The sequence below is a fragment of the Typopeltis vanoorti genome, chromosome 5 (genome assembly GCF_054136105.1).
Source record: "Typopeltis vanoorti isolate ZY-2024b chromosome 5, IOZ_Tvanoo_1.0, whole genome shotgun sequence".
Taxonomy (NCBI): Eukaryota; Metazoa; Arthropoda; class Arachnida; order Uropygi; family Thelyphonidae; genus Typopeltis; species Typopeltis vanoorti.
In genome coordinates, this window is record NC_143553.1 from 137543966 (window position 1) to 137560839 (window position 16874).

A 16874-nucleotide genomic window follows, 5' to 3' on the forward strand; every position below is an offset into this window, starting at 1 on the left:
TTCTTCTGTTTGCTATTGGCTGCAGCCTACAAATTCTCAATCTGTCTTCATGCTCAGTATTCCACAATCCTGATATCATTTTTAATACTCTCATTTGTACTCTCTCCAATATATCAGAATCACAACAGAAACCAGGAGACTAGACCTGTGAACAATAGTCCAAGTGAGGTCTTATCAAGCCTTGGAAAGAAGCAAAATGACATCCTTATGTTTACATGCGAACGTTCGTTTCAGCATTGCAATTATCTTTTGAGTTGTATTTGAAATCTTTACCACATGGCCCCTAAACTTCAACTTCCTATCTATTAACACTCAAAGATCCCTAGCCTCATCAGTTTCTTCTAGCCTAATTCCACCAATATAATACGACATTGGATATCTAATCACGCCGAAGTGAATGACTTTACATTTACGGACATTGAACTGACACCCATTTTCTCCATGCCCACAATTCCAGCCTATGCAAATCATTCTACAAAGACTGCAATCAGCAGCATTCCTGATTACCCTACCTATCTTTGCATCATTAGCAAATAACTGTATGTTGCTTGTCAAATCCTTCCCAATACCATTAATGTACAGATTGAATAACAGTGGACCAAGCACTGATCCTTGTGGTACACCACTTGTTACCTTAAACCTTGCAGACTCACTTCCCCCGTATAACATTTTATGATATCAGTCCGTCAGCCATCCTCTTATCCACGCTAATACTTTATAATCTAAACCCATATTCAACAATTTATGCAACAGTCTTCCATGCTGTATTCTGTCAAAAGCCTTAGCAAAATCCAAAAGTATCATCGTGTATCCATACCCTTTGTCTAGTTCAATGGTAACATTGTTATAGAATCTGAGCAAGTTGCTAAAACATGACCTTCTCTTAGTAAACCCATGTTGTTCATTGCAAAATAGAGATTCGCTGTCAACCCATTTCTGAATGCGAGTCAGTCCTAACCAATTTTTCCAAAATGCGAAATGCGAATAACAACATTTATTAGCATGGAAGATATGGTGGAACATTACTTATTAAAAGTTTTTCCCGTCTACCAATCAGCATCAGTCAGTACAGTAAAGGATAAAGAGTAAATAAATAAAATCAATTACACATTGGGTTTAATCCTTTATCCAAGTGTAAGCAAACAAAGTTTTCCCTTGAAGTATTTTCAGGACTGGGGCAACACGTGGCAAAGATGGGATAACTTCTCATCACTTACCTAAATCAGGTAAGTGATGAGAAGCGATGTAATGTGCATTAAGGGAAGGGTCACTACAGACCGGTTTCGACCTTTATTGAGGTCTCATTAGTAGGAGCCAGACCCGGAGATGGTGATACTAAGGTGGAAGTCATATTTTCATATGCCAGTTGACAAAAGGTGTCACACAATAAATAAAATGCACGGCCGAAAAAGGTATGAGAATCAATCCTAACGTAAACCTCTCTAGATATTAAACAATAATAAATTACACAGCAATAGACCGAAGATCTTACGAACGAGTTCGCCATAGTGTGTGTGTCAATGAATGATTAGGAGTTTAAAAGAAATATAAAAGAAATATGCTTAGAACGTTCCCGTGTAGAATTTTAAGCATTATATCACAATTAACTTTCTCTCTCTCTCTCTCTCTCTCTCTCTCTCTCTCTCTCTCTCATAGCAGGCAGGATTTTTCCCCGAACCTTTTTCTCTTTAAATCTCGCTTATGAAACACAAATACAGTTAACCAATATACTGTAATATACTTTGGTTTTTTCTAACTGTTGAGTGTTAGGTAATTTTATTTATTGTGAATATTTTTGGTAATTTGGTAAATGTGGAGCAGGGTTCCTAATTATCTAATCTTTAGTTTACCCACTGTATTATGCTTAGTTTATCCACTAGTGTATTATAGGTTTACAACCTTTAGCGGATGAGATCATACAAAAAATAAAGAAAGAAAGAAAGAGAGAAACCCAAAGGTCTTTCAATCTAGTATCTCGTGTTTTTAATTTAGTATTGGAATACAAGAAAAGATCATATGAATACTTTAAACACTAAGCGTCCTCATAAATTGTCTTCAAAGAAGTTAATAACCAACCTACTGTTAGTTTTGTGTTCATGGGGATGGGGGAGGGAGTAATAAGCATGCTACTTGGTTATTTTTAAGAAATATGTGATTGAAAAAAAAATCATCGGCATATTCTCGTTCCAGTATAACACACTAAACAGAAAAAAAAAAGTTCGCAACCGTGTGATGTCATAATACGACACTGTAGTGGACAATGTAAGGATAGGACAATGTTATTGATCTATATAAAGCTCTGATCATGGCAGGAGAGTAACAGCAATAGCCGAGCCTCAGTTAGAACTTCATTGGCTACAGCATTGCCATCCATTACCCTCCCTGGATACCCATTTTAGTCGCCGCGTACGACATGCACGAGTTACATTGGGGCTATTCTTATCCCGGCCACAACTTTATCGTAATTTTCTATCTCAAATGTATATATTAAGTAAAAAGGTGTTTTTAATATACATTGAAAAACAAAAAAAAATTACATTGTACTTAACAAAAAATAAATATGTTTTTTCTTTATTTTTACTTAGCAGAAATAAACAGACATTGCCTTAAACCTAGTTCTGTGTTATTTTCACATGCAAAGAGGGCGTTTGCTTACCATAAATATACACGTTAAATATTTTTCCAGACATGAGCTGTTGAATGTTTCTACACTTGAGTATTTGGAATGCCTAAATGCAAAATCAATCGCGTTGTTCACCTTTTCAGAGCTTTGTCGATAGAAAATACTGTTGAAAACTTCAAAAGTTATTTTTTCCTTCAATATAAATCTCGTAAAGATTTTTGTTCCGAAAGACTCTATTTACAGGATCTAAAAAGGCATTGACTAAGCACACGACAACATACAAACGGTGTGGTGGGTGGAATGCAGCGATATCTTTGCACATACTTAAGGCTGCCACTTGCGTGTTGTGTGTTTGAGTGAACTCTTAAAATAGAAGTTGACAGCGAGGTGCAGTGTTAACGCCCTCAGGCGTCAAGTGTGGACGACAGTAGCCGTTGCTGAAAGATGAGGTACTTTTAAATATTTTCCCTTGCAGCGTTCGTCATCTTCAAGGAGAGGATGACATTCCTTCCTAAATAAAACGAAATGACAACCTTCCGGTGTAGTCTACTTCCGACTATGTCGGTAAGCAACCGAAGCATGAAATAAACACGAAGTATGAAATAAATATAAAGCAGACGAAAACGGTAGCAAGTAAAAGTGGCTCAAATACGATAAGCAAAGAACATCCTCTGCGCAAAACAAAAAAAAAAAAAAAAAGCACGCCTATGAAATGCAATAATTCTAGTCTTTTAAAATCCTTAAAAAAAAAAAACGACTCTTGATAGAGCCTGTGTAGCTCAGTGGATGTGGCGTTTGCCAACCACGGCGCTTGGCCACACGAAGGAAGACTTGGTTTCGAGTCTAGTCGCCGACTAGAGGAAATTTTTCTAAGCCTTTTTTCGACCGGTTCCCGAGTTAGTCGATCTCTGGCACGGGCAAGCAGGTTTTTCCTCCCGGAAACTCGGGTTTTTCGTCCTGTAAACTCAAGAAAATCGACCGTAGAACCCACATTATTTCAGACATTAAATATATTGTGTTAGGGTTAGTTTGAGCCGTCTCTCTTCACTGCGTACCGCTTAATTAGTGATAGCCTTGGGCCATCTATCTCTGATTGGTACCAGTGGAGATTGAACTGCCCACTCAGTCTCCAAAAGTTAGATAGGGCTAAATGGCCTCGCCTACTCCCCGTATACGGGAATAAAAAGGCGTTAGCAGATTTTTTTTTTTTGATATTTGGTCTCTAGAAGAGATTTCTTTTTATCTAACTTCTAGCTTGCCTACGGTACTAACGATATATGATTAGGCTTAAAACTTTGTGCGTGGAATTCATCTAAAAATACATCCATTGTGTTTTTAACATGCCCGATTCAACTCACTACAACAAAGTTACCAGAACTCAACACATTCAATGCGTTAATTTTCCAAACAACCTCTTTTTGATGTTCTATTACATACATGATCTTTCTTGACGGTCTTCATAATTCTAAACTTGTTAAATGAAGTCAACGATACCTATAACTATTATAAACAAAATTAACTTGGTCATTTTCTGCCATATGGTTAGCGTTGTAATATTTTAAATTTTATATACTTCTCTCTATTTATTTCTTTCCTTTATTTCATCATCATCAACAATAACAATTTCCCTCAAAGGGTATTCAGGATACTATGACAGCAGTACGTGAATGAGTTTATCTTATTAATATTTCGTTCTTCTAAGACGCTTCCGATTGAATCAATCTACCCAGACCATCGTATCCTAAACCAGCATAAATATATCACTTTTCTTTCTTTATTATTATTTTTAATTATTGTTATTTTTAATTTTTAAATACTGTATTCTGAAAGACTAACTTTACCTGAAAGGTTCCCAATTGAGTATGGATCATGTCCAACATACTCTGACTTTACAATTAATTTGCAAATGATACTTAAAATGGGTACTTCATATTATTAAATGGTAGAATTGAAGGACAGATAAGCAGCAGAAGAAGAAGACCAAGAAAGAAATTGATTGACAAAATTAAAGAAAGCACCCACTTAAACCCCATAATAAAACTACATAAAATAAAAAAAAAAAACTAGACAGAATGGAATGGTAAAAATTAGTCTTTGAGGAACTGGACATGCCATGAGCGGAAGAGAAGAAGAGATTTCAAATTGGATTGAAAATACGAATTGTGATGATCATCAACTATACTGGAATAATTTCCTATAATAAAAAAAAAGTTGCATACTAAACAATGATCTTACACCTTTATTCAGAATACGAATCTTCGTAAAAGAAAAAGAAAAAATAATAAAAGTCTACAAAAAATAAATAAAATTGAACAGCCAAAAATAAATAATAAAAGAAAATTAAATAAAAAATAAAACAAAAATTAATAAAAAATGAAACATAAAACATTCAGAACGAAAAAACACTTCCTGATTTTCCATAGGCGAAATCTAAACACAATATTGATAAACAATAATCTTAATGAATCATGCGGTGATTAATACCCTTGGATGGTAATGGATGGCAATGCTGTAGCCAATGAGGTCCTAACTGAGGCTCGGCTATTGCTTTTACCCTCCTGCCATGATCAGAGCTTTAATAGCTCAATAACACCTTATCCCTACACTGTCCTCTACAGATAACGGGGAAGATAAAAAGCATTCTTGCTTCGCCCCTTTAAGCCAGTCCTTATAACGACTATAAGGACTAATAATCTTAATTAATTTCGCATGTCGAGAAGAAGGCCTAAATTTATTACTAGACATCCCTGGAAAACGCTGTGGTATGTTAAAGTGACTGCTTTCCTGCATACCACTTGTGCTAGTAATAGCAGCGAAAAAATGATCTGCAGTTTAGATCATACGGGTACTTCCACTGCAGCACAGTAACCAGGACTGAAGATAACCATAGCGTACTTATGTAAACAACTTCTTGTTTACCTGCATATAATTTATAATATAATAATAATTATTATTTTTTGTATTTTTGACCACTTTTTTAATTACACGCACGCAGTATTTGTATATTATATACTATAATATACAAACCCGAAATAATAAATAAATAATATAATATAATATAAAAAAAATTGATCACAATTTTAAATATTTTAAAGTTAATGATAATAATTGATAACAATTTTAATATTCTTAAATTCTCAAATTCCTAAAGAAATTATAAATAAAAGTTATATATCCTTATAAGGACTGGCTTAAAGGGGCGAAGCAAGAATGCTTTTCATCTTCCCCGTTATCTGTAGAGGACAGTGTAAGATAAGGTGTTATTGAGCTATTAAAGCTCTGATCATGGCAGGAGGATAACAGCAATAGCCGAGCCTCAGTTAGAACTTCATTGGCTACAGCATTGCCATCCATTACCCTCCAAGGGTATTAATCACCGCATCTCACGGTCGATTCATGGTCCCCTCTTTTTTTTTTTTTCTTTTAAGGCGTATTTCTAACATCCAATGCACAATTCAAATTTTAAAAGAATTTAAGATATTTTAAACGAATAAAATTAAATATATAACTTTCTTTTCTTTTATATATAAAATAAACTTTTTGTTCTGTAATTTTTAAATGTTACTATTCTTATAATATTTCTCATATGGACTGTTTTGTCATCTTACGTCAGGAATGGAAACAGCACCAGGAAAATCGAATATATTTATATGTAGAAAGTTTTTTAACTTGGATATATTAAATACTTGAAAACTTAATATACCCAAGTTAAAAAAAAAACTTTCTACATCTATCTCTCATCCTGAGATTCCATTTAATAAGGTCAAAGCACCTTGTGGCAACTTGTTTAGGTAAAATTCATAAGCTCAGTATTACTTCAACCTTGGCATTTTCAGGTCTGGCTCCCACTAACGAGACCTCAATAAAGGTCGAAAGTGGTCTGGGTAGTGACCATTGCCTTTAATGCATAGCATCATACATCTCCACAAGGCGATGGACTTTACATTAGGGGAAAAATACTAAGGAAAGTGATCGGAACTTAATCCACCTTTACCACGAGTTGCCTCAGATTTGCACTACGCGCAGGTGCAAACTTGACTTACTGGTCTGTTTGGTTACTTGGAAAATAGGATTAAAAACCAAGTTTATATAAAATTATTTGGTATCTTGAATATATATGTATATATATATATATAAGAGTTGTTTTTGTTTTCAGAGTTTCATCTGTTTTGCGTGAAGTGTGAACTGATGTTTAGGACCGATATAGACAAGTTTCTAATATATAATTTTCTATAAATAAGTTATAATGTATTCGCTCATATTTACAGTGTTGACGATCTCCTGAATGTCCTGTTTTCTGCCAGAGATTTTGCCGATTGTATGATTAGAATCGAAAGAGGTAAGCCTCGTTCTCCTCTTCCAAATTTACTGAGCAAGCACAAAGATGCAAAAACTGAGTACACGAGACTTCTCTATTTCGCAAAACAATACAGTAGAATGATTAACTGGATGTGAAGTGCAATGAAGACTTTTTTGTTGTTGTTGACCTTGTTGATCATTCTCCAAAGAGAAAGGCGTTTGGAATAGGTATGGATATTCCGATATGTATATATATATATATACAGTGGCGGCTAGTGGCTTGAAATCGTGGGGGTGCTGCAACTTTCGACATATGCAAATTTAAAAATATATTTTATCCAAACACATATACAGTGTATACGTGTTTGGATAAAATATCAAAATTATTGTAAAAATTAAAAAAACAATTTAACATGAAAAAATATTGTTTATTATCGATAAAATTATACAGTTTGGTATAATTCAAAAAGACTTAAAAATAAAATCCATTATCATAATCCCAATAATGTTCTGAAATAAAAACTATAACGAACGTTATGTCTTTAATAATAATGTCCAAATATTTAAAGTTACGGATAAACGCGATAAGCACTACGCACACTCTCTACTGGCGCAAACTGATAAACAACAGTGGAACTGCGCGACGGACAGTGCCGTATTACGCTAATAGCTCGCATCTCACTGTGACGTGCATATGCTTGTGTGTGCGTAGCAATATGACACTGTGGTAAACACGGTGCTGCTAGCATCCTTCGCCCTCCTAAGTGTTATAAGATGGATTTTTAATATTTTTTATACAAAATAAGAGAATTGCGTAGGATTGTTGATGATAAAAATAAATATTATAAGCAAATATATGTAAATTAATAAATATATTTATATATCGAGAAAAATTGGGGTGCTGCAGTTCCGCAGTGCCTATGCACGAGCCGCTCTTGTATATATCTACTCTCTCTATATAAAAAAAGATAAGCCGAGATTTGAAACTTTTTTATGTCACTTTTTTTGTCTCCGACTTACCAGCCCGGAACTCGGGGGGCGCCGTAGGCCCCAGGGGGTCAGAGTCCCCCTAGTATATATATATATAACAATTATATATATATATATATATAATTCAAGAAGCCTAGAAATCCGAAAGAAGGAACATGTCGGAGATGTCAATCATAATAGAACAGACACCTGAGGGTTAGCACATCATTTCTCAACTTCGAACCGTTCTCGGAAAGTTGCATCTTACACACACACACACACACACACACACACACACACACACACACACACACACACACACAAGAGAGAGAGAGAGAGAGAGAGAGAGAGCAAGAATCAAGTATGGGAAAAAAAATTACTCAACGTGCAAGCAGACTCCACCTTTCTTTCTTTCTTTCTTTTTTTTTTTTTAGCGCACTCATTTAAGTATTAGGAAATGCTCCAACATTTGTTACGAGTAACGTATGCCTCGCTATTCATAAAACCTTGTGCAGCAAAAATCTGAGCATGCGCATACACAGTTAAACGCAGAGGTAAATATTATTGTGAATTCAAGACATGCTGATATGCAAGTAATTCTTGGGAGATATCTTAAGTTGTTTCGACTTTAAAGGACACAATTCAGTAAACCGTTTCGTTACCGATTGATCTGCCATCAAATCTCATTAACCTAATAAAAAAAAAAAAAAAAAACTGACGGCTCGATGAAGAGAGAAGCAAAGCTCTTATTGGCACGTGCCTTTAATCACCACCCGATCGGCAATGCAAATGAAAACATCAAGACTTGGAGACGACCTCTGAAAATAGAAAGTTGAACTTCAAACAAAGATGACGCAGATCGTGATATGGGTTCTTTAAGAAAAGATTTAAGTCGGATTTGAATCTGTCTGAGGACTTGGTTTCTAAATATCTTTCAAAGTTCAGCTGATATTCAACTGGGGGCCCTACATACGGCAAATTGAACACATCATTTAATGACTATCTGAAATACCATCCAGTGTCTTCTTAATTTAATCGAGAATAATCGTGAGGGACTGAGCACTGGTGGCACCTTAACATTATCAACGTATGCCCAAGAAGACAACCACATTCTCACCCTATCGTTACAATGCCTGGGAGAGGTTCCGCGTTATTTGGTTGTTTGATGTCATACAATTAGTAAGGTACGTGCTGGAGAGATTTTGATTCCCCACCTCCTCTTTCTCAAAAAGTAACTTGTTAGCCATTTTTACTTCATTTCTGATTATTTTAAATGAGGGGAGTGGGGGGGAATGTCTATAAAGTTTACATTAATTTAAGAGGCGAACAATATTCCGATTTGTATTCTGATGAAATCATTTTGGTAATTTTCAGGTAACAAAACCATTGCTACCAGCGTGCTTAGATTACAAACTAATTTTTATTTTATTTTTAAATGATTTCATAAAAATATAATATAATTCATTATACTAAATAGAAATTTAATAAAAATAATTTATATCTTAAATTTTTCAAATTTTTTTTAAGAATATTTTCGTACACCATTTAATTATATTAATGAGTATTCTTATAAACAAATCCATCCTGAAACTGCAAGTATTCAGAAGAATTACTATGTGGACAAAAGTCCTTTTTAGGACTTCCAGGGTAACAAATAGCAATGCTGAACCAAGGAAGTAAACTGAGGTTCGGCTGTTGCTGTTATCCTGGGTGTGAGTTTTTGAGTTCGCTCCCTTGGGGTTTTTGCCTTAAGGGAGCACCTTGAGTCTCCGGGGAAGGTGTTCTCCGGCAGGGCCCGCTGAGGGGTTCTTGTCGGTGAATTATTTTCCTCGGAATTTGAGCGGTTCTGCTCAGGAGTCGGGGAGCCCGTTGGGGTGCTTGAACGGGGCGGCCGACACTGAGTGGAACCAACGCTGAGCGGTTCTGCTTAAACGGGGAGCCCGTCGGGGTGCTTGGACGGGGCGGCCGTCAATGAGTGGAACCAACGCTGAGACATGGACGGTCTTTCGCCCACTATGGAGTGGCCTAGAGATCGTCCGATTTTTTGAGATTTTACCCTTTACTTACTAATCAGGACTTCCAGGGTAACAAATAGCAATGCTGAACCAAGGAAGTAAACTGAGGTTCGGCTGTTGCTGTTATCCTGGGTGTGAGTTTTTGAGTTCGCTCCCTTAGGGCTTTTGCCTTAAGGGAGCACCTTGAGTCTCCGGGGAAGGTGTTCTCCGGCAGGGCCCGCTGAGGGGTTCTTGTCGGTGAATTATTTTCCTCGGAATTTGAGCGGTTCTGCTCAGGAGTCGGGGAGCCCATCGGGGTGCTAGGATGGGGCGGCCGACACTGAGTGGAACCAACGCTGAGCGGTTCTGCTTAAACGGGGAGCCCGTCGGGGTGCTTGGACGGGGCGGCCGTCAATGAGTGGAACCAACGCTGAGACATGGACGGTCTTTCGCCCACTATGGAGTGGCCTAGAGATCGTCCGATTTTTTGAGATTTTACCCTTTACTTACTAATCAGGAATTCCAGGGTAATGTAACCCCTCTTATGAAAATCTGAACATCAATCTTATCTACAAGATTCACCGCCGAGTCAAGCAGGTCTTAAGACAACAAAAGGATAACTCAGAACCTATCACACTCACTTCTCCAGCAGAAATTACAAATATCATGACCTATCTGAACAACAAGAGCAACAACAAGGCTCAAGGTCCAGATGGAATCACCAACAGAATAATCAAACTACTCCCTGGAAAAGCTATTGTGCATCTAGTCAACATAATCAATGCCATCCTCAGATTCAAGCATTTTCCTATAACTTGGAAGACGGCGGACATCACGTCAATCAAAAAGATTGGAAAGAACCCTCAACTCCCCGAAAGCTACAGACTTAACAGTCTTCTATCCAGCCTTGGAAAGGTTACGGAAAAAGTCGTCCTTACAAGCTACAATCAGCAACGGATAAATTAGGTATTATTCCAAACGAGCAGTTTGGATTCAGAAAAAACCATAGCATTGTACAACAAATACACCAACTGGTCGAATATAAATTAAACTATCAACCAAACGCAAGATCCTAGCAGGTGTGCCGCAGGGCTCACTTCTGCCCCCCCCCCGCTATTTTATATCTAAAATATATCTAAAAATTGTATCTAAAATCCCTGATAAATTCTTCGACCCCAAGACTGGATTTGAATCCGGGTCTTTCCAACGTCTGAGCTATGGAAGCAATTCGTAGCATTATAGAATCAATATTAACCTTCATTTTTCTATTTAACAAGTTTATTAAGCCATCATCTAAACTCCTAATTTAGGCTAATTGTAGGAATCCCTATGGAGGAGGGGTGCTCAAATAAAGAATAAAGTTGAAGAAATTTCTAGGTGGATTATTACCCTCTCGAAGTAAGCAACATACGTCTCTGTGAACAGTGGCAGTCTGAGGACATTGAAAGGTCCTAACCCGTGTCGGGACAAAAATGTTTCAACTTTTTGAATTAGAGTTGAGTCGACTAGAAACGCTTACGGAAAGATCATGAAATGAGTCCATAGTGGAACTGGAATTTTTTGGACCTTCTCTTTTCGATAATCTTCAAAGGTCATCATCCTCCCTCCATACTTTCCCCTCTTTCAACAGCCATCGCGGCTGCTCAGTCGGTAACGGCGATGCGTTTTTGTTACAAAGACGAGAAGAACAACCATTATAAGGGCTTTTCGTTTGATTATGAGTTAGTTGACATCCTAGAGGGGGGGACAGAGTTTTTCGCTCCTAAAAAAACTTGGATGTGTCATGTTGCAAAACAGAAACCCGACCAGAAGATCCACCTATTAGCAGATTACACTGACTTCCATAATCCCAAATAGCCTAAAATATCCCTTTTTATTAGTTAAAAATAAATAAATAAATAAAAAGACGTTTGCTTTTGGGATTCTGAAATCACCAGTTGTTCTTTATCTCCGCACTTAACATTAATTTTGAACTCTAGAGGCGAGAAATGATTTTCTTCCGGGTGCTCCGGTTTTTTGAAACATGAAATCTACCTGGAACACGTTTGTTGGTAATAGTGACTGTAAACATATAGAAAGAATTTGGGGAAATTGCTAGCAGCTAGCTGGATTGGTCGAGTGGTTAGCTTATTTGATTTTCCATTAACAGACTACGGGTTCGAATCCCTTCGCGAATATTTATAATTGTATTTAGGGAGGAGATGAAGTATTAATCGTACTAGTATTCACAACCGTGGGTGAAATGTACAAAATAAATACTAATAATCACGTTAGTTTATTATTATTTTTAGGTCATGTTAATAACACTAATAATAAATCATTAATTATTATGAGTCATGTGACTGCAATATGATATCATTTGATAATAACTCCCCTTTATCTACATACTGTGGAAATCTTTAATCGGAGGTAATTTCACCAGTGCTCTACATAAATACAACCGTTTGGCAATATATGTAGAGCAGTGTGCGTGTGTGTAATGAGCATTGCTCATGTTCATTCAATTGGCTACGTATTGTGATGGATTACTAACAAATCTGTCTATACATTAGACCAGATACAAAGCAGACGTTCCACGAACTAAGGAGATTTCTGTTTACGTTGCTATAGCAACCGTGTCCCTACCTTTCTATTGTTGTCATTAATCTTCCTGAACGTCTCTTCTTAACAGTTTGTAACTTTCCACCCTCGGCTACTCAGTCACAAGGTTCTCGCTTGTGACGTCACATCTACGTCTCGTCGAAGTCGTGCGCAACGTATAGAAACGCGCGCGCTCGTATTTCCCAGGGTCTGCGAGAGAGAAGAACGGAGTTTTTCACTCACGTGATCAGACACCAAAGTGGAAGCGGGTGGAAGAAGAGAGAGGCAGAGTTAAGTATCACAGTGATGACACGTTGGGGGGAAGTGAGGAGCGGACTTTGATGACAGGTACTGCATTGGATCTCATGTCATTAGGGGATGTTAGATGAGCAAAAACAGTAAGCGTTTTTAACCCGGTAAGGTTATTTTTATTTATATAGAAAAAATAAAAATAAAATAAGTTGCAAACTGCCTTTGTGTAGATTTAGTTGTTAAACTGGTTGATCTTATGCCAAATATTTGAAATAACTGAGCTCTGAAATGTACCTTCGATTGTTAATTGCATTAGTAGCAGAGTGCGAAATAGACATCGGTGATTCATTGCACGAAAATACCAACCGAGTTGCGCGTGATAAAAATGTTTTGAAATGCGCCAGAAATGAAGAAACGAATATGTCAACAACGCAACACACGTGGCTGGACATTGCAGTGTGCTAATATGGAAATAGATGAGGTGAAACATGCAAGAAATGATGGCAGCACGAGAACGTTAAAAACGTGGTGCACGTGAATTGGACTTCGTGATGTTGTTTTCAGCTGCTAAATCGAAATCGCTAAAATTTGCTGAGCAAAAACTGTGATTGAGCCAAACGATTTTCTCCTCTAAGTGTCCTGAAATTTATTTACCAACTTCTGGCTCTTTCGTCACAAGTTGATTTAAAAAAAAAATGTTATTTTACATGTAGGATACGTTCAGTTTATTCAGATTGGATAGAAAAACAGTGCTGGATAAACCATATAAATAAAAGAAAAAAATGCAATTGAATATTTGATTTTTATTTAGCATTTATATTTTTTAAAGAAAATAAAATATGGGAAGTTTTATATTCTGGAAAAAAATTAGATATTTTAATTACTTAATTAATTAAATATTTTCAGTTTATGAGTATTCTTTTGCATTGCGAGTTGTATACGTTTTTTTTTAGCAGAAATGAGATGAAAGATTCATAATTTACGATAAATATAAACGAACATTTTTTACATTTTTTTTATTCATTGTTTTTTTTGAAAAAAATAATCTATGTACTGTGATGTCAGCAGTGAAACTCAAAATATACTCAATAAAAGAGTTTTAATTAATTGAAAAGCGTCCGCTGAAGAGAGCTTAGTTTTGTAAATAATAATAATAATAATAATAATAATAATAATAATAATAATAATAAAAGTGTGCTTTATTCTTCGCCAGATATCAATAAACGATTCATAAGTGCACACGATCATAGCGCCCTCTTGCAGCGTGACTTAATGATTTGTACACACATCTTATTATTATAATACAATTCATTTTACAAGTAAAAAGTTGTCTTAAATTTCACGAACATTTGCATATAATAATGAGAGAAGTGATGCAGCCTGGGATTAAAACAGTTATCAATAAAAACTATTTTCACTTTAGGTCTATGAGTCCATTCTTAGGAGAGAAAAAAAAAGTAATTAATTATTGGAACACTGAAAAGGAGTTAGCGTCACACACACACACATACACAAAGCATGTGGCATAGAATAATAGAACCTGGCACTCTTTGCAGTATAGGATTTGCCAGAGATTCTAATCACTTATCCACAAGAGTACTTCCGCTGCCCAAACTACTAATGTTATTTAAAAAGAGAAAAAAACTCCCAAAATGAGTTTTGCATTTCCCCCCCCTCCATATTTATCTGTCCCAATTGGGATACTCTGCTTCGTTCAAATATCAGCTAATCTCTTTCTCATAATCAATATTAACCATTAAGAGAAAAAAAAATCTACTGCGATCTACCTTTGGACAGTTTATTTATTACCTGCTGTTGGGATATTATTAACGTGACCTTCTGTAACATCAAACTCTTTTACAAAAATAGTCTTGTGTTACTTTACCGAGGTTAGTTGTTGCCATGGCAATCACTTAACTCGTAGAGTCAGGGAAACAACATTTAAAAAAAAAAAAAAAAAAAATGTGGCTTAAAAGTCATTTCTCATAATTAGCACACAAAGACATATGACAGGTTTTTAAATTTAGTTCCGACAGTAGACAAGGACAGGAAACTATATCTGTCACTAACTCATTCGACATCAATTATCAGATTCATTTATCTCACTAGTCTGCCGGTAGAGGTCGCTATTTACATTGGAATGGTCACGTTTCTTCTGTTGTTGAATTCCCTATGGTGAACGAACTAATACATCAGTTGCAGCATTTTTTTAGAAGTTTCCTAAAATGCGTACAATACTACCTATGAGATTTGTTTTTTCCGTCCGGACGCATGTGATTTTTTCCCCCTCTGGTTAGACAGATTTTAATGAAATTTGGCATTTGATTTCACTAATAGACTAAAATCTATTAAGTCTCCCCAGTTTTAGTTGAAATTGGACCATTTTTGGAGACAAAATTAGGGAGGGAATTATATGTGTGGAGTGTATAAGCCCAAAACGCGTCACGAATTTTTTTTTGAGGCCAAAAAACGGCTCAAAAGTACCGTAGCCTCCCTCTTTTATCCGTGGTCAGCCCCAGTCCGAAAATATTCAGTGGACAATTCCAGAAATAAACAATTGATAAGTTTTAAATTCCACGCAGTTCTAAGCAGTTCTCGGTTATCAGATCGACTGTCGCGATATCGCAGCGCTTGGGTTCAAGTAACCCTTATTTGACTTAAAATGGCCCCGAAGTGTCAGAATAGTGATGCTGACAATTCGAATATGCCAAACAGAAGCCTTAAAGTGCTTTCTTTTAAGTGAAAAGGTGAAAGTTCTCGACTTCATAAAATAATAAATAAATAAATAAGTAATAACAACATGTGCGGAGGTTGCTAAGATTCCATTCACATTTATATAACTTTTATTGCAGTATATTGTTATAATTGTTCTGTTTTATTATTGTAGTAATTGTTGCTTATCTCTTACTGTGCCTGTATAGGAAAAATCATAGTATATATAGGGTTCGGTACTATCTGCGGTTTCACGTATTCCCCGCGGATAAAGGGGGGGGGGTACTTGTATTGCGATAATGATTCAGTGTTTTAGATCAGTTGGACACGTCTTTTCAAACTCGAAATGGGCCAAGGCGCTAATCTATATAAGGATTTAAGATTCGGATTATCCAATACAGTTTCTGTACTGATAACGAGAAACGGTTAATGGCAAATAACGAAAAAAAAAAAAAAGTCGGGTGGGGGGAGCTCCTCCCGGACCTGTTTAAGTGCACACCACTTTTAGGTCTGATGCTTCCCTATTTCCGTGACTAATGCTATTGTCATTAAGAACGCCGAACAATAAGAGAAATTAGTTGACATAAAGTGAATGAAGTATCGCTCACAGGAAGCAATTTGGGGAGGCGGGTTATAAAGACGGAGCAATTACTGTAAAGCAGTTGGCTCTGATCGAAAGTATCCATTAGGTCTCAAACTGGAGCAATCAGAAAGGGGTTCGGAGCCGGGGGAGGAGAATAAAGTGAGCCACATGTTGAGGAGTCAATAAACAGGGGAGAAAGTGAAAGAGACAAATAAGAAAGAAGTTGTTTGCGTGTATTATGTCTATCTTCGTATAGAAAGATAGAAGAGAGAAGTTAGAGAGAGAGAGAAAGGATGAAAGTTGTGTTATTATTATTTTTTTTTCATGTCATACTCAAAACGAAATCATCTACGTTTGAACATGAGATCACACAAACTTATGTCTTTTATGTATGTAACACACACACACACACACACACACACACACACACACACACACACACACACACACACACACACACACACACACACACACACACACACACACACACACGAGGATACGTATGGAAAATGAACGGACGGAAATACTGTACAATCAAGAGCCGAAACAGGGTGGTCTGTGTGCTTGGGGTGGGGGGGGGTATGCTGATATGGAGATTGTTTCCATGGACCATCACTACGTCTCCTCTTGTCCCCATTGAACACACGTTGACGGTTGACCTCTAATTGTTACCCAGAGAATGTTTCGGACCAGGCATTGTCTCCCATGACAACATGGCTCAATAGATCCGGACTCTTCCAGAAAGACAACTCCTCGTGTCGCAAGTGTGCAAGCATGATCCAAAGAGTATCCAATCATTCCGCGTGCTCCCTTGGCCTCGTCATTCTTCTGATTTAAATCCCATCGATCACGTGAAACCACA

The 16874-nt window shown here is 36.7% G+C and overlaps 1 protein-coding gene and 1 long non-coding RNA gene across 8 annotated transcripts in view; one reads left to right on the forward strand and one right to left on the reverse strand.

Annotated features, from left to right (window-relative positions):
* The window catches only part of LOC150106857 (uncharacterized), a 192931-nt gene that overhangs the window by 113150 nt on the left and 62907 nt on the right, over positions 1–16874 (reverse strand). Inside the window, exon 1 of one of the 4 annotated variants that reach the window (XR_016548373.1) lies at positions 2657–2889. The exons of the other annotated variants lie outside the window; for them this stretch is intronic. This is a non-coding gene — a long non-coding RNA (uncharacterized LOC150106857). Of the gene's footprint in view, positions 1–2656; positions 2890–16874 lie in introns of those variants that run through there. 4 annotated transcript variants of the gene reach the window in all.
* Positions 12695–16874, forward strand: part of LOC150106859 (CD63 antigen-like) — a 106143-nt gene continuing 101963 nt past the window's right edge. For 2 of the 4 annotated variants that reach the window (XM_090393350.1, XM_090393349.1), the window contains exon 1: positions 12696–12881. The gene's annotated coding sequence lies outside the window, so the exon portion shown is untranslated. Of the gene's footprint in view, positions 12882–16874 lie in introns of all 4 variants that reach the window. The other 2 variants (XM_090393357.1, XM_090393352.1) reach the window with 2 other exon arrangements.